This window comes from Fukomys damarensis, unplaced genomic scaffold (assembly GCF_012274545.1).
Source record: "Fukomys damarensis isolate Sample0158 unplaced genomic scaffold, DMR_v1.0_HiC HiC_scaffold_18, whole genome shotgun sequence".
Taxonomy (NCBI): domain Eukaryota; kingdom Metazoa; phylum Chordata; class Mammalia; order Rodentia; family Bathyergidae; genus Fukomys; species Fukomys damarensis.
In genome coordinates this window covers 6,721,202-6,738,370 of record NW_022900930.1, presented here as the reverse complement: position 1 = coordinate 6,738,370, position 17,169 = coordinate 6,721,202, and positions in this window count along the sequence as shown.

The window sequence follows — 17,169 nt, the reverse complement described above, 5'->3', positions numbered from 1 at the left end:
TCTGCAGTTTTCTGGAAATAATGAGTGCCTCTGTCCCTCATACCATTTCTGCACTAGCAGCAGTGATAGGCTCGGCATGCAGCAATGATCCAGGGACGCAACATTCAGGAAGAAGGTGAAACACGTCCTCAGACATACAGACCGGGGAGCCATTCATGGAGTCCCTTTATGCACCCTCATTAAATATTTATCAAGTTCCCAGCATAACCAAGTGTGATGGGCACCCATAATCCCAGCACTCAGGAACCTAAAGCAGGAGGACTGCAGTGAGTTGGAGGCCAGCCTGGGCTGCATAGTGATTTCAGGTCCATTCTAGGCTACATAGTGAGAATCTGTCTCAAAATACAGCAAGTTTAATTTTTTTTTAAATGTCAAGAATGGGCTAGGCAACATAGCGTTACCAATACTTTTATTTCATTTGTCCAGCCATGCAATAAGAGTTCATTAAGAACCAGAGAGGAGAAACACTGCAGTTCATTATACAAATGGTTCTTTCCAAATGTAAAATCATACGGCTCTGTTTACATATGTGTGTGAATGTGTGCCTGTGAGTTTATAAGTTCATCTGCAGTTCTGTTTGCTTTTTTTCTGTATCCCATGTCTTCTATCTGTAGGCACTGAGGGTACGTGTGCTCCTCAACTAAGGAGCAGATTGTGTCATGAAAAACCCTTCATAAATTTGAAAATGCAGTAAGTTCAGAATGCACTGAATATGCCTGACCTCCCGAATGTCATAGCTCAGGGAGATAGTCCACTGTGCAGCACCAGTGGTTTACCCTCAAGCTCGCCTGGATGCCTGGGAACTGCAGCTTGTTGCTGCCGCTCCTTGTTAGGAGAGAGCATCTTACCTGTTTACCATATTGTTAGCCAGGGAAAAGATCAAAATTCAAAGTTTAAGGTCCCCTGAAAATCACCATTTGAACAACCGTAAGTCTACATGAAGACTCAGTAAGCCTTCGCTAACAATTCCTTACAGGAATGAGATCATTAATGATGGCCATAGGAAAGGTATGCTTAGGAATTAAAAATGCTACCTAGCATATGACTGTTTCTTGCGTGAAAAAAACTATTAAAAGTAGTTTAATCCTCGCAATAACTACAAGTCATAAGTGTCATTTGGGGATAAAAAATAAATTAAATGCACATAAAGATCAAGTAGCCAACTGTAGCACTCGGTAAGCAACAAAGGGAGATCACTCAGACTTTCTTGTTTCAGTGTTATTCCACTCGAACTCCAGTCTACCCCAGTGTGGTAAGCAAGCATTTGCTTTGCAGTAGGGTGGTTCTTACAAACAGTTTAACCTGTATTCCTGGAAAGAGCTTTGTCTTCACAATCCAATATCCTAGCACTGTGACCTTGGACAAGGTCATGAACCTACCAAAGCCTCAATTTCCTGATCAAATTTATAGTTTCGCTTATTTTGAAAGTGTGAACTGTAGTTTCCTTGTATGTAGAAGAGGTACAAGAGTTACAACGCCAAGCTATGTCCATATCAATATTATCCTTGAATAATACCTCAAATGCAAAAAGTGCTACATTACTGTTAGTTATTCTGTTTCTGCAAATATTGCTGTTATTATTAGGCTCTGCTAGATAAATATTTTTACTGCTATCTAAGCCCAACTCACTTGGCAATATTTTGAACTATCTATTGCCTGCTCAAGGAGTCTTTCCAGGAATTTCTTCTTCTTTGTCCTACAACAGCCTTTCCACTGAATCATACTAATTCACATTCACAAATTCTATCATTCCTTCCATGTTAGGGAGAAAATGCACCTGATGTCCATCCCAATCGACTCGCCATTTTCCTGCCCCTATGAGAACAATATTTCTTTAAAAACTTGCTTCTTCTTTTCCTGTCAGTTTTGCTCCTCCATTTTCTTTCATTCATTTTTATTTTTTATTGTCGTAAAATATATCTTGTAAAATGTATCATCTTGGCCATTGTGAGTGTATAATTCAGTACCATCACCATTTATGTCCAGAACACTTTTCATCCTGCAAAACTGAAAGTTCATTCTTACTTCCTTGGAGGCCCCAGCCCCTGACAAAAACGATGCTTTCTGTAGTATGAGTTTTGGCTTCTGTGATTTGACTATCTTATAAAGGCAGTATGATCAAAAACTGTGCTGATGCTTACTTTTTTTAATTACAGTAAGATACAATTGCCATTATTCCCCTCAAAATACGCCCGTTTACTTTCAACACACTTAAGCATCATTCTTACCCTCTCTGAAGAAGTTCTGGAAGTCATCTTCTATGCCTTTCGTTATGCTATCTTGGATGCCTCAGTGTCTTCAACCGATTCAAAACCTTTACCTTTGGGGGCCAGAGATTTAGCTCTGTGACACTGCACCTGCCTCACAAGTGCAAGGTCCTGAGTTTGATCCCTGGCGCTGGAAAAGAAAATTGCCTTTCACATTTATTTATACTTTGGAGAAAATCGGGAGTCACATAGTGCCAGATCCTATGAATAAGGCAGAGGAGGACACAACACAATGTTGTTACAAAATCCTGACTTTGTGTTGAATGCACACAGCCACAGCACTCACTGCAATCACGCCTTGTACAGACACTCAGGAAAGGAACTACTGAACTGCTTCAGAAGGTGGCGAGAATCTGACTGCAGCGAGGGGCAGAATTCTGAGGGGGATTAGTGGAAATGTGTCTTTTACCCCAATAGTTTTAGAAATTTAACATTTTTTGTTTATTTTTATCATATTTCACAAGTGAAATCATACATTGCTCTTCTATCTATGATAGCTTTTTACACGTAGAATGATATCTTTTGTGTTTGTTAGACACATCTTCATGTATTTTGATAGCTGGTCAGGTACGTAAAAGTGTATAATTGTTACATCTTTCCACTATTATCCTGATATGTCGCTTTCCTCTTTCTATTTTCAATAGAGTACATTTAGCCCAATATTAATAGCGCCAGACTTGCTCCTTCATTGCCCTTTGCATGAAATAATCATTTCTACTGTTTCACTTTGAACCTGTTTGTATTTGTGGATCTAAAGTAGCTCCTTTGGAGTCAGCATATGGTTGGAAGATGTCTTTTATTCATCCTGCCAGTTTTTGTCTTTTAATGAGAGAGTTTATATGCAATGTAATTACTGATGAGGGAGAGTTACTATTGTCACTTTGCTCTTTCTTCTCTGTATGTCCTATGCCTTTACTTAGTCCCCTGTTTCTTCTGCTATTACTTTCTTTTGTGTTCAGCTGATGATTTTAAGGAAATGTTTTAATTCCATTGCTATTCCATTTGTATATATTCTTTAGCTATTTTCTTTGTGGTCACCATATACGTTACATTTAGTAACTTAAAGATGACTTCTATACAATATAAGAGACTGACATGTTGTAAAAGTTGGAGTTATAAACAGATGGTACAATAATACTGGCTTTTAGACTAATATTTTAATATTTTAGAAGCCCGACTCATGTAAAAAACAAAAAGCAGTGCTATAAGCCATTTTTATAATAAAATTAATCTTTATAGTTGCTGCCATGCTTACTTTTACTGAAAATTTATTTCTTCATACAGTTTTGAGTTACCGTATAATGTTATTTCACTTACACCTCTAACATTCCCTTTAGGATTTCTTTCAGAGTAGGTCACTGGTAACAATTTCCCTTAGCTTTTGTTTCCTGGGAATTTAATTTCTCTCACACTTGTAAAGGAGACTTTTATGTGATATAGAATTCTTATTCGGTGCATTTGTTGTGTGTGTGTGTGTGTGTGTGTGTGTGTGTGTGTATGTGTGTGCTCTTTTACTATATTGAATAAGGAATCCACTACTATGGCCTCCAAATTTTCTGATGAGTTGAGAATCTCTTTTTTGTTATTTATCACTTCTCTCTTTTCCTGCTTTCAAGAATCTCACTTGGCTTTGGTATCCGACAGTGTGATTATCACTTATCTCAGTATGAGTTCATCCTCTTTATGATCTTAGAAATTCTTGGGTGTTTCCATTCTCTTTGCATCATAGTTTTCAGCCACTGTTTCTTCAGATACTTTACCTATCTCTGTCTCTCTCCTTTTCAGTGAAATTCTGGCTTCATTATATCAGCTGTGAAATTCCAATATTGGGAGAATATTCCTTTTAAATCTCTCATGTAGCTCTTGCAGCAGAGGCATTGACATTTTTCATTTTAAACTGTATTTCCAAGAATGTTTCCATAGCAAATGGCCCCATAACATAGAAACAGTGTCTTCCTCCAGAGCTAACAGAAAGTTTGCCTAGGATCCAGAATAATAGATCCAGGCTTTCCAAGCACGGGATGTCTCCCCTAGTCTGACCCGTTGTCACCTGTGCCTCTTCATATCACCTGTGGCATGTCTGGAAAGGCTGTCTAAGACAAGCCAAGGCCGGTGGGCTGAGGAGAGTTCCTGACGTGGGTAATTAACAGCCTTTCGTCTGCAGCCCTGGTGGCCCACGTCTCCTGGCAACAATCAGGAACCTGACGCAGGAGATTTCCTAGTGTGAGAGTAGGGTGAAATCTCAGAGGCTACATAGTTTTTGGACAATCAGTTACGTAATGTTTACAATGTTTTTCACTAGTAAAAGTTGAAACTAAGCCAAAGGTCCTGAACAACTTTATCTGTATAAATCTAGTTATCTCTCTTGGTAATTTATGAAGTTTCAGAAGTCTCCCCATGCCTCAAAGAGATACTGAAAATGTATTCTTCAGCTAACTTACAAGAACAGGGCATCGCATCTCTCTTTAACCAGGTCCGCACTGATACGTGTTGTCTCTTCTGTGATTGTGGATATGTATTCTAGGGGGAAGGGCTGGTATCCTGTACCAATAGGGTCTCTGTACACACAGTACCTTCCGAGTTGGGGCAGAACTTGAACATGCTTTTCCATTTACTTTATTATTGACTTTCTCAATGTCTAATAAATCTCAGCATGGTTGTTTTGTTTTTATAAGTGGAGAGGAAGGAAGAAAGTAGTGTCTCCTTGTCAATTTTACATCTGTGGTCATAGGTACAGACACGTTTACTTCATTTTACTACATTCTGTATATAAATCTGGTGTTATAAAATGAAGTGATTTCACAGTTGATAAAGACTTTAGAAAGTATCTATGTGCAAGTTGCATGTGAAGCAGGCATTTGTTCTATATAAACTATAAATAGCCATTGCAGGATAGTCCACAGGGATGAGAGTTTGTGGGATTCACTGCCAAGTATCTCTGGTGTTTTAACAGGTTTCTGGGATGTAAGAGTGTCTGCTCATACTAAGAATAAATCAAGTGTCTTAATTATCTCCATCCATTAGTCCTAGGCCCACCCTAGGGAGCCAAAATCACATTAATGTATTCCTTTCAGGCAACATAAGCGATCCCTTCTGTGAACTACATTTAGCAAATTACAAACATTACATTTTAAATGCCCACCTTCAAAATCTTTCGATATTCTGGCAAATTTCTTACTAAAATGTACTCCATGTGTTCAAGTCCACAATGGTCTAACAGCAAAATTTAATACACCAAGAGCCTTTTTTGTACAATGTATTTTAGAGCTGATTTACATTGTATTCCCGGTTAACCAGAAATATCAGCTCTTTCAGTTGAATTCCTAACAGCCAGGCTCATCATATTTTAAATGTACACAACTGACTTTTCTCTTTTACCTATAGCAATCTAAGTACATTGTGCTAAATTAATTTGGTAGATTTTACTCCATTTTTATACCTTCTTAAAATTCTTTATGCTTTTCTGTAATCAAAACTATTGGTACCTTTTCCAAGTTCTATCATTTGAAACTCTAAAACAAGTGCCTCTTAAACCTGCTATTTATTAAAACATAAGATAGCCTAGGGCCAGGAAAAAAAACTTTGATCTTCAACTTTAATCTTCTCTTACATTTGGTATCATTGTAATCTTCACGTGATTATTTAAAACCTTCAAGTTTATCATGCTATAGTGTCAACTAGGATTCATTTATGTATCTAGATAATGCAGTCTTGCTGAAATCTGATTAAATATTTGATATATTTTTATTATAAAATTTACAAAGATGTACATTGGAAGCAGAGAATTCCAAGTGTACAAGGAAGATAGTGCCAGTTGGCCCTACTACAAAGATGGCCATCTAAATCAGATTTAATCCTGATCAACCGCAGAATAGCATACAAATAAATAAAGAAGTGCAGAAAAAGCCACACAAAGCACGGCTTTAACATTTTTAGAAAACAGATAACACTGCCAGCTCTTAATCTTCCTTACATAGAGAAGTTCATATTAAAGGCAAACAAAGCAACTATAAGCCCTCACTTTGAAATGCTGCACGTGGACAGCTGGGCTAAGCCTCCAGATACTGTACAGAAAAGAGAAAAGGCTGATACATGAAGCAAACACAACATCACTCTGGTAACAAAATTCCAACCTTCACAGAGCTCTGGAAAACTGATAGCTGTAAGGGCCAGCTAAAATTAAAAGATGTGAATATATAAGTGTCTGCGGTGGAAGTCGTTAACAAATATTATTTTGGGGAGAAAGAAGGCAAGAAAAAGGGGAGAGAAATCATTTTAAATGGCTCTGGTGAAGGCCAAGGTGAATTAGAATTTAAAAAAGGACTCAGAGAAATGAAAACAACTAACAATGTGTGTGAATCCTTTCCTCCTATAGCATCACCTGCATAACATTTATCTTTTAAATGTAACTTCATTATCCCCCCAAATAATGTTTTTAAACAAAGAACATTATTCATGAAATGGATAAAATAAAATTAACCTGTTTCCATGTAACTCTACTACAAAATAAAATCAGGAAAGGGTAAACAATAAGTCTGATGAACTCCTCCAAAGATGTAAATTGGAAGCAGAAAAATATTACAACACAAAATTTCAGATCAAAACAAAAAAGCGTAAGTAGTAACTCTGATGAAACTTCTGTAATAAACAAGTTTAAAGCAGAAAAAAATGACTGTAGAATTAAGCACAAGGAAATATCTTTAAGCAGGCACTTGAAGATAATTCTTATATAATAAATCAAAAATTTAAGAACAAAAATAAATAAAACAGCAAGAAGGAGAATGAGCTGATTTCAATCCATAAATTAAAAAAAGGGGCTAGAGATTTAGCTCAGTGGTTTCACCGCCTGCCTTGCAAGCATAAGGTCCCAAGTTCAATCCCCAGTACCAATAAAAAAAATAAATAAGAAAGGAAGAAAGCAAGCAAGGAAGCATTGGATTAAGATGAAGGATAATTAAGCAAAAATAGAATTAAATGAAAATGTAATGAGGGGAATTACACAGGGACAGATGAACAAAAGTAAAAATAATGAGATGAAATTAAAATGAACCAGTGAGAAAGTGATTAAAATAGAATATGGGCAAAGAAGAACTAACATAAAAATAACTGAAGTCCTCCAAAAAGATGATCAAAACTAATAGAATCTGTATGTAAACTAATCCAAAATCCAAATGGTTTTCCTTTGGCCATCATGAACTGAGCAAGATCCAGATTTTCAATCCCTGCCTCAACAAGTAGCAAACTTGAGAAAATGTATTTCCAGCTTTAGAGACCAGATAGTGAAAAAACAGTGGAAGAGAGCAAGGATTTCTCTGAAGTGGGGTATTCAGCAATGTTATAGTTCAGGTCTGGACGTCCCCGCAAAGCCTCCTATGGTCATAGGCTGGATCTAGAGTGTGTGAGGCTGGAATGGATTCGTGATGCAATACTAGATTCAAGGGTGTTAGGATTAAGGGTGCAAGTGCTTCCTGCTCTGTGCAGTCAATAAAATAAAAGGGGCAGGGAGATGTTTGTTGCCTTTGCTGCCCTGTGCACACCATATTCTTTCTGCCTTGCCAGGCCTGTTTGTCATCCCTGCCCCGGAATTGGCTGATTATGGCTGGAAACCTCTACGAACTGTAAACCAAAGAAACCCCTTCCCCTGTAACTGGGTGTCTGGTATTTTGGCTCAGCAACAAAAGAAAAGTAACTAACATAAGCAATGTCCTGTGTTCTAACTGGGTTGAGAAGACAAAGCTTAGAACTGTCCTAATCCTTCGGCTGGCCACCAATCATGAACACACACACAAGATTTGGACTAAAGAAACTTGGCATAAGCACATGAGATGGAACCCTTAAGAGTAAAGTTAATGAGAGGTTTTCAGATATGTAGGAGATCATTTTTCAGCTCTGGTTCAGGCAAATGAAATGACTTTGCAAATTAAAGCTCAGCATTCTTTTGAAGAAAGCAATAGAATTCACAATCATAATACTATATTATTGCAATGTCTATTAACCAATAAGAAATTATGAGACATGCAATAAATAAGTACGCAGATATATAAATAAGGAAGTATAACCCATACACAAGATAAAAGGCAGTCAATTAAAACATTCTGAACAGGTGCAACTGTTGATAGGGCAAACAAAGATTTCAAAGCTTCTCTTATAAATATGTCCAAAGAATTAGAGAAAAAAATTACAAAAGTAAAGAAATGTAAGGGATATGACAAAAACCTTTTAACAAAATATGAATTGCATACTTACAGTTATATGATTGGAAAAATCTAATAACCCTAAGTTAAAACTCACTAGATGATAGGACACAACTAATTAGTGAACTTAGACGGCTTCATTTCAGATATGTATACCGAAGCAATAGAAATAAAGAGTATAATTTTGACCTAAGTAAATGAAACAATGAAATGATGGGACAAAGATGAGAGTGTATAAGTAGACCCACATATTTATGAGTGCTAAAGAAAATCCTTGAGCCTGGGGGATAGGAGAGTCTATTGAGCCATTACAGAATCCAGACCCAGGGCAAGGCTCCAAAGCACCAAGAAAAACGCTCAATAGCAGTTGAAACTCTGTACCTGGACAAAAGAACCAAGGGTATTTTGTGATCAAATCTGAACAAAGAGTGTATAAGCAGTTTGCATTGAATTTACTCTGTCTCCAGGTAAACAGAGCAGAATAGCGTGAAGCAGGCCCATTTGAAGATAGAAAGTCAGCCCACGAGGAGGGCTAGGTGCTCCTCCTGAATTCATTGAGCTCAATAGTTCACAAAATACTTTTTTAAACTCATTTCCTCAATCTGGGGTTTGAGTTCGTATTTCACCATACATTAGGAACATGAAAGGTTTCTTGTATTGTTTCATTTTGCTTTGTTCCAGATCCAAGAATCTAACCACTCAATTTCCCTTATCTCGTCCCCTAAGACTAAGAGGAATGAGTTTCACAGCCATCAGCTGAATATCCAAATGTAAAAAGAAAATTGCAGATTCATATCAATACAAAGTGAGTTCAAACAAATTAAAACTTTAAAACCTTCTAGAAGGTACCATAGGAGAAAAACTGTGAGCTTGGCATAGCCAGGGCTCAGATTCCTTAGGTACAACCTAGAAAACAGGAGGATAAAATTAATAATTGATGAAGTGGATTTCATCAAATTTTTCATCAAATCTTTAAATGGTCCACTTAGGAAAATTAATAGGCTTCCACGGACAGGGAAAACATTCACAATACATTTATCTACAAAGGAGTTTTATTCCAAAAGTACTGAAAAAGTATTTTTTACTCCTTTTTCCTTCACCAGTTTATTGGTTTTTTTGTTTTGTTTTGTTTTGCTTTTGTTTTCTCAATGAGTTTATTGGTACTTTTTAAGTATACAGTACAGTTGCATTCATCATTGGGATCTTGTACCTTTACATGACAGGTCTTGTTTCTTTGGTTCTCATATTTTCCCCATACTTCTGCCCTCCCTTCACCCCCTCCACCCTTCCCTATTTACAAAGACTTTGTTTCCATTTTTCCCTTTTCTCATATTTTTTCTTTTCCTTTATTTCCTTTCTCCTACCCTTCCCACTTCCCCTACACCTTTAGCCCTTTTCTTCCTATTTCATATTGTCAATTATGCAATTTCAATCTTATTTACACTTTTAATTTTTCACACCAGAGAAAATTTTCAGTATTTACACGTGAGTCTTATTTATTTCACTTAAGAGTATGACCTCAGTGTGCATCCATTTTCCTATGAATGATTCTAGTTTCTCATTCTTTATGTCTGAGTAGTATTCCATTTTATAGAAAAACCACACCTTCTTTATCCAGTCTCCAACCGATGGGCAATTGGCCTGTTCCCAAGTTTCAGTTATTACAAACTGTGCTGCTATAAACATAGGGGCTCATATATCACTGAGGTATTTGTCGGTGGGAGTGCAGACTGGTGCAACCACTGTGGAAATCAGTATGGAGATACCTCAAAGAGCTAGGACTAGAGGCTCCATTTGACCCAGCTATTCCTCTGCTGTGTGTCTTTCCAAAAGAATTAAAATTTTGGGTTTTTTTTTCAGCTTAATAATATGAAGACCAACAGTACCTAAGATTTGGACCAGACTGCACAGAAACAGCAGGGGGGATTTACAAATCTCTATGATTAGACAATAATCACATTAAAGTTCTTTATTGTTAATCATTGGGGACATTTAAATTAGTATAACAAGTCATCATCACCGAACACTATAGTAAATAAAATGAAAAGCAAGCAAAACTGAAAATGCAAAGTGTTGCCTAGGAAATAGAGAAGCCACTACAGTCACACACTCTGGGTATAACATAAAATGTTTCAAGAACGTTGTGAAAGAACTTGGCAATGTCCTATAAAATTAGGCACATACTCAACACATGATCCAACAATTTGTCTCGTTTTGCAAAAAGAAATAAAAATAAATTCACACGAAGAGTTGTCCATATATATTCACAAAAGGCTTATCTAATAGCTAAAAGAGAAAACAACACAAATGGTTATGGATGGTTAATTCTCAAAATCTAGCATATGCATAAATGGCCTAGGACTTGTCAGTGAAAAGGAATAAATTACTGACATAAATAACAGTGTAGTTAAATTACAAAACCATGGTGAACAGGAGAAACAAAATTAAATAGAAGCCAGACAAAATGTAGTAGCTCATATCACATGATTCAGCTCTAGGAAATTCAAGAATAGGTAAATCTAACCTATGCTGATAGAGTTCAAATCAGTGACTACTAGGAATGAGAGAAGAGGGCTGTGGAATGACAAGGGCTGCTAGGGGAAAGCTACTGAGAAGCCAGGGCAAGGGGACTCCGCCAGGCAGTGAGAAGCCCTAACCTCGACTGCAGTGATGATTGTATATGGATTTATACAAGCATATTCGTGTATCAAAACCCAGCACACTCTTCAGTTTTAATAGTTGAATTTTAATTCATGTAAATTATACGTCAGTACAATTCAGTTAGGAGAAAAATATCTCTAATCAAAGAAAACTTTCTTGAAATAAAAGAACTCTTGCATTTACATATTGAAAGGGCTGAGTAGGTCCCTGGAATGATTGACTTCTAATTTTTTAAACTCCACGACATACTGTAATAATGCTATTGGAATTTAGTGACAAAGAAAAACATTCTCAGCCTTTTCACCATAAAAGACAAATTAACAAAGTAATATGGTGTCAGACTTCTCAAAATCAACATAGGAAATAAGGCCACAGTAGAGCAGTTTTTTTTAAGAGACTCAAGGAATGGTTCAAGATGTTATACTCCACTAAAACCACTGGTTGAGCATCAAGACCACAGATAATTAGTTTATACCCAAAGAAATCAGGCTACTCCTGTGTGTCTTTCCAGAAGAAACTAATACAGACTAACCTTTGTCCAACTGCAAATGTTAATTTTTTGGCAAAAGGATCAATGTTAAGCATTTAATAAAATTATAAAAGTATGTCAAATAACAAGACTAAGGAATAGATGGGAAAAAACATGTAAGTATAATCTTACAAACTATAAAAATTCAACTTAAAATATGGAAAAAGAGGCAGTGAAAAGGATTAATTGATGGAATGGAAATCAAAGGACAATCATGTAAAACTGATAATCTGAGTAATAAAAGACAAAGTAAGAAAAAAGATTATGAAAAGTAAAATCGAAAAAAGAATTTCAATAAAATACAAGACACTTTTAATATGTTAAAATAAACATTATTTTAAATAAAACAGCAGCGAACATTATATGAACTAGCTCTCTCTCTGTCACTCATTTAATCTTTCCTTGTGTGTTATTAATGCACTTTTATATTGGATTGCTATACTGTATTTTCATTGAATATTTTATCTTGGCATTATCCATGTCACTAAGTGTTTATTAAAAGCACAAATTTTAATAGCTCTTTTGTATAATCCTTGTAATGATTGAATTGATATACTTAATCTAAAATCTTATTGAATCATTTTGGTTTTATAAGCATATAAATATCAATTTATTCATTCATCTCATTCCTTTAAAAATGTCTATTGCAAACAGTACATCTGTGGGCATTGCAGAAGCATTCTCTGCCCCACTAGGAGACCAGGCAAGCAAATAATGACACTTAGGAAATCTGGCCTGGTGTTGTCTGTCATGCCTGGCCTGAAAGAAACCTTCACAGAAAACATGCCCATCTGAGCAAACACAGGCTACTCTCAGGAAACAGAACAGATGGCCATAAAGAAAATTTAGAACAAGATATACAGTCTCCAGGCACCAGAGTGTCCAGTATTATAGGCACACCTGCGCTGACTGTCCTTGGATGCTCAATCATGAACGTTCTACTCCAGATTCCTTAGTACCTCCCCAACCCTATATAAACTTAATTTCTCTCCAAGCTAGCTGTTGAAATCATACAGAATCTCAGCCCTGTCTGCACCCAGACAAAATACATCCAGCCCGTTTTTTTTTTTTTTAACATAAAGCCTGTCCCTCCTAGCTAGTTGCTGAAATCTTCCCTGTTTTCAGTCTTTGCTCACACCCAGGCAGGAATAAAGCCTTTTATCTCATAAGGTTGGCTCTGAGTGGCCTCTTGTGTGCCCTCTGTAACAGTGCCCAACTAAAACGCCACCAGCTCAGAAGGCTGAGGCAGAAGGTTTGCAAGTGGGAGACCACCCTTGGCAACTTAGTGCGAAGCTGCCTTAAAATTTAAAAAGCAAACAAACAAAACAAAATGTAAAAGAAGCTTGGGCTCAATAAATCAGTGATGCAGTGTTGTTGGCTTCAACTCCTACTATTCAAGAAAAATGAAGAAATAGAAAGAAAGAAAGAAAGAAAGAAAGAAAGAAAGAAAGAAAGAAAGAAAGAAAGAAAGAGAAAGAAAGAAAAAAAGGAAATCTTACATGCGTGATTAATGTTAATAATGTGAAATTTGAGAGAGATGTGAAAGCACAGTTTAGGGAGCTTTGTTTCAGTCTTGAGTAAAACTCTAATCTAGTTTAAGCATCCCTGTAGAGGAGAGTGAGGTTTAAAAGAGATCTAAACATGTAGATTGAGAACAGGAAGAGAAGACATTCAACTGTATTTCGAACAGGCCCTTTTATATCGTTCCAAGGTACCATTTTTCCCATTACTTTGATATTTTTGTTTTTCTGATGGAATCATATATTCATGTATTAAAATTCTATTTTTAAGTTTTTATAAAACGGGCTGATCCTTTTTTTTCCTCTCTGATGATCAGTGGAAAGGATGGTAATATTATTGCCTTAAATCTTGATGTTTAGAGATTAACTTTTCTTGTATTCTTTTGTTTTCTCTCCTTCAGTGTGAACTGGAATTTTAGATTTGTTATTGGAAACTAGAATCTTAGATTCAAATTTTATGAATAATAATGTATTTTGGCACATATCTTCTTTAAACAGTGGTTTCAAACATTTGCTATATTTTACAAATATTTTAACGACTAGCTCTGAGATATATAACTAACATTTTTGCAAACTGAAGATAGTTTTCAAACTGTTTGTTCATGAATTTTTCACTCTAATTTTTGACTAGAATGTTTTAACGTCTTTCCCTGAATAGTAATAATTTTATTATATCTTGTGTATAAGGAAATCCGTGTCTTTCAGTGAGATTTGTTTTCTTTCTTTCTTTCTTTCTTTCTTTCTTTGTCTTTTGAAACGGGGTCTCACTATGTAATTCAGGCTGGCCTTGTTATTACTTTGTGATCTAACGTGGTCTCGTATGTATAATGGTGTGCCTAGTGCAGGATTTGTTTTTTTAAAAAATAAAATGACCATTAAGAACCAGTTTCAATTTTATTTCTATGTAACGTCTGGATATATATTTACTGGACCTTGGGCTGTATCACTAGATAAAGGAGAGGAGGGCCTAGAGGATACAATTGCACAGATTTATAAAGAAACCAAAAACTGTTGGATGATATGCTTTAAGTGAATGATGTAGTTTGTGAATTATATTACTATAAAGCTGCAAAAAAAAATCAGCTTATTAGTTTTCACTGTTCAATGCCAATTTGCTGAACTGTATCTTGTTTCATTGAAACCAGAGTCATAATTTTACTTATCTCCAGGCTTTTGGCATCTTTCCTTTTCACCATTGTTTCAAACTCAAATTATGAACTAGATTAAAATCACAGCAAGTAAAGAGTTTACCTGACCCAGCTGGACAAGATAATATGGGTTTTTAAAATTATTTCCTGTATTACTTTTAGTTCTACCTTTCTTATTATGTGCATCTGATGTCTGATGTTATACCCTTCCTACACTTTCACCCTTCAGCCAAAGTAGTCCTTAAGAATGGATCTGACCAGGTTCCTGATAAAGGCTCACCCAGAACCCCCGGGAAACATCACATTTTGCTGAAATTCAGCCTTAAACTATTCCCTCCACCATATCCCCCAAAATCCTAAGGGCAGAATTTAAGACAACAAAAGAAACCAGAAGTCTATTTGCCGAGTGCTATGAAATCAGGACATACACATGCCTGCCAGGCATCCTTCTGCTGAGGCAGACTTCTAAACAGCCTGGCTTGTGATTCCAAACCCAACAGGGTAATTCTGGGGGCTGGTATTTCTTCAAGGAGCTTCTGCTGCCCTGCCTGACTGGGGAATCTAAATGGCACCTTTTCATTTTGTTTGGTTTTTATCCTGACCTTAATGTTTCACCACCCTGAAAATTATAGACAGAAGATGATTAAGGCCAGTGGTGTATGAGAAAAGCAATACGTTCAAATACTTTTTTTCATTTATATTATTTTATTGAAACCTTTTATGAACTTTGGCTGTTTTCATCTGTTTGTCTAAAACAATGTTAAAAATACTTAAAATTTCAGACAAGAAACTAGTGAAGCTTTAGAAAGAAAAATAAACCAGAGGAAGCATGCTTTTAAAAAATTATTGCCAGTATTCTTCTGGGAACTTTTCTTAATAACTCGAAGCAGGAGGACAAGCAGCAGAAGATACTGTTGAATTACCTGCGCACCGTGGCCAGCGTCTGGGGCTCTGTGGAAATGAAATCAGCGTGGATGCTGCCTCACAGCCGGGCTGAGCTGGAAAAGGAAGCAGAGGAGATGGGCACTGAGGCTTTGGAGGAGAATTTGAGGGTCCTGCCCTTTGCCGCCCGCCTGCCCGAAACCCAGAGGTAGGGCTGTGTCGGTAAAAGCCTTCGTGCGGCAAAATAAATCCTTTGAGGGGAAAGCAATATTTAGCCTCTAGTAGTATCCAACACAACTCAACATTTCATCTTCAGCTACTCTGGCATAGCCATGCATCCTGTGCTTGGCCATGGGCCTTTTCTGTGTCTTGTGCACATGAACCTGTATCACCCTTTTCAGGGTATCTGTGCTGCCCACGACGGTTCAATAGTGGATCTTCCTGTTTCCTTTAGCTTTGTCATTCGAGAGGTGAGTCACCAAAAACTTCTCTAAACACTTAATCTCAAACTCAAGCTGTGGCGTCTAAACCGTGGATCTTCTGCTTGTGGCAGATGTCGGGGTGGACTCCTCTCCCAGGGCCGCAAGGATCACTCAGCCTCCTACAGGACAGCTGCACAGTGGGTGCTGCAATCCTGGGAGTGGCCACCACACCCTCTAGGTCTCGCCTCTCACTGTACGTCGCACCTCCTCCAGCGCTGACAAACTTTGGAAGATCCCTTTCTTTGCTTCCTCTGTCCTTTCAACAGCTTTCCAGGGAAGCACCTTAAAATCAGCTGTTGAAGCACATTTTAATTATGGACTCATCAGGCTTGGCCTTCCCCAGGGGGAAAAGGGAATCTGCTTTTTCACATTCCTGCTCTGGAGGGCAAGGTCTGAGATATGATAAATAAGTTATAGCACATGACAGATGTTTCATCCTCTGTAGGCCTCGAGAGAAAAACTTCTGTCAAAGAAGCTATGCTTCTTTGTCCTTTTAGCAAGGCTGCTGCCGTGGAGCGATAAAGAGGGCCTTAAAGCACCCATTTTTTTCTATGATTGGGAGAGGAGGGTGGCAGACTTAATAAATCCTACGTTTGAAACTTGTCTGTTTTCATCCTTCTTCCAGCCTCTTTTAGAGGACAAAGTGAAAGTGAGATTCTCTCCCTCTCCGGAGACCTCGATGCGCGACCTTGTTTCATCATTGAGAGACCTGGCAGTACCCTGTCTCTCTGTCTTCTTGTTTCTTTATGAAACAGAGATTACTCCACTGTGCCTCAACTCCATGACTGTTAGGAGATCTCAGTAAAGGAAAGTTTGAGCAGTGTGCAAACCGAACTGTTTACCAGCATTTTTCTTGCGGGCGCTTTTTCTTTCACTCTTTCTTTCATTTGAACTTTCTAAAAAGCTCTGTGAACACAGGGGTTTTGTTTTGATCACTGGTATACCCGCAGTACCTAAAACACTGCTCAGTGCATAATGAGCATTCATTAAATACTCAAATTTAAATGGATGAAGGAAGGCCGAAATAAGCTGTGCCTAAGTCACACAGTGACTTGGTATTAAGTAACACAAAACAGTAAAACGGCTCTTAGCTTTGCCACTGTGTGTTACAATTCCATAGAAAATTATAAAATGCGTACAGCACAGGTAACAAATTTCCTCTAAGTTATTAAACAAGGTTAAAACAAACAAGAAAAAAAAGTGTGAGGCACAATCAAGGCTCAGATAAGGTGAAATTGTGAAGGAGGCGAGTTTCAGGATGTAGCCTCTCTCTTTTATGTTCTGCAGCCTCCTCCTGACATACTCTGGCTACTACTGTCTTTCGGATCGGGCCCCTATGGCCAATTCTGCTTTCCCCTTATTTGCAAGCTCTGTTTATGAAAATATATCAATGATTTTTATAATATTAATGCATTTCTCAAATTAATGAATTTTTCTTCTCGAGTTCTGAAAGATGTCAATATTTTGTTTGAAGAAAAACGGATTT